This window comes from Carassius auratus, chromosome 5 (assembly GCF_003368295.1).
Source record: "Carassius auratus strain Wakin chromosome 5, ASM336829v1, whole genome shotgun sequence".
Lineage (NCBI taxonomy): Eukaryota > Metazoa > Chordata > Actinopteri > Cypriniformes > Cyprinidae > Carassius > Carassius auratus.
Window position 1 is genome coordinate 10,289,742 of NC_039247.1, and position 1,901 is coordinate 10,291,642.

Genomic DNA, 1,901 nt, shown 5'->3' on the forward strand with positions numbered 1-1,901 from the left:
ATCCGTCTTCACTGAGCACACCCTGTTCTCCCTCCGTCTCCTCGCTGTTCTTTACCTTCTCTTCTCATTAGTGGTTCTTGCTAGAGTGTACAGACTGGTTTAGGGGTATGAACGAACCTCTGTCCCAAGCTTTAAACTTTTGAAATGTGATCCATACTTAACAGCTAGTGCTAAAGATATGAATATTGCCTCAATTTATGTGGCTTAATAAGGAGAGGGAGAGATCTGACGCATCTGGTATTCAGAAATAAAACTTGCAATAAAACCCACTGATTTAGACTGATAAAGGAAATCTAAGCCTTAGAGACTTGATTTGGGGCTACCTCAAACCTACCTGAGAAACAGGACACCCGGACAACAGCATATCAATATGCCAAAAACACTTTGAATGCCATAGAAACTGCAAAGCGATGTCCAAGCAACTTCCCAGAACACTCCACTGAAGGTTTATATGGACATGCCCTGAGTCTGAAAAAAATAGATATCACTTAAAGTTGTATTTTTTTATATAATGTTGGATTATTTGGACATTTCTCGGACTATAAGTCGCACCTGAGTATAAGTCGCATCAGTACAAAAATACGTCATGACGAGAAAAAAAAAACATATATAAGTTGCACTGGACTATAAGTCGCATTTATTTAGAACCAAGAACCAAGAGAAAACATTACCGTCTACAGCCGCGAGAGGGCGCTCTATAATTTCAGTGGTAGACTACAGGAGCAGTGAGTGAGCAACATAGAGAGCTCTCGCGGCTGGAGACGGTAATGTTTTCTATTGGTTAATTTCTCTTGGTTCATGTTAAATTAATTTTGATAAGTCTCACCTGACTATAAGTCGCAGGACCAGCCAAATTATGAAAAAAACTGCGACTAATAGTCCGGAAAAAACGGTACTTTATTTGTGGCAAGTACGCAGAGATCATTTTTCCTCTCACTGAGGGTCTCTTTCTCTTTTTTGTCTTTAGTACAGCACCTGCCGCCTGTTATTTGTGCTGTTTTCTCTGTCTGGCTTCACAGTCTCGCTCTGCTCTCTCTTCATGCTGGCTGCTTGCTGTTTCGATGCTGTCATCTCCAAAAGGTACTTCTACACATGTGTGCTGTTCAAACAAATACACTCTCTGCTGTATAGCAAACCATTCACACACACGGACACCAAGACTGGCAGATACTGAAACATCCGGGTGTGTGCCTGTGATCGTCCCCTCGGGAGTTGCGATGTTTGAGCTTCATTCATGCTCGCACACAGCTTGGCGTGTTATATTTAGCAGGGAAAAGTAAACCGAATGTTTCTGCTGTGGTTCAGATAAAACTGTGATTTAGCCACTTAGTGTGGGAATCTGTTTGGAGCACATCACAGGACTGTGCATCTCTTTTGTAGATATTACATTTACTTAACTGTGAAAACGTCCCTTTGTGTGTATGATGTTTGAATAAAAATAAAATTTTAATGGACTCTAAAGTTGACATTTCCATTTTTATTCTTGGTAAATGTTTTTTTTCCCCCTCCATATTTGCAAAGATAGGCCTTGTGTAATGTTCAGTAGAAGCCCATTTATGCCACATAAGAAAAAGTTTGAAAGGGAAATAGGTTGAAATTATTACTATGACTATACTAATTCATAAATATTAAATAGAAAAATATATATAAAAAAGACATATCTTGTGACAAAAAGTCATATTTATGATATAAAAAATTCACGATGGCACTTTAATAATAAATAATAATAATAATGTCCTAACTAATTAGGACATTATTATTATTATTATTATTATTACTTATTATTACTTTTTTCTATTTTTATTATTATTATTTTTTTTGTCTGTTGTTCTATTGAGGGCTATTGGTCTGTCTGTTTTGACTCATCAGCTCATGTGAACTGTAGATTTGAGCCTAAAATG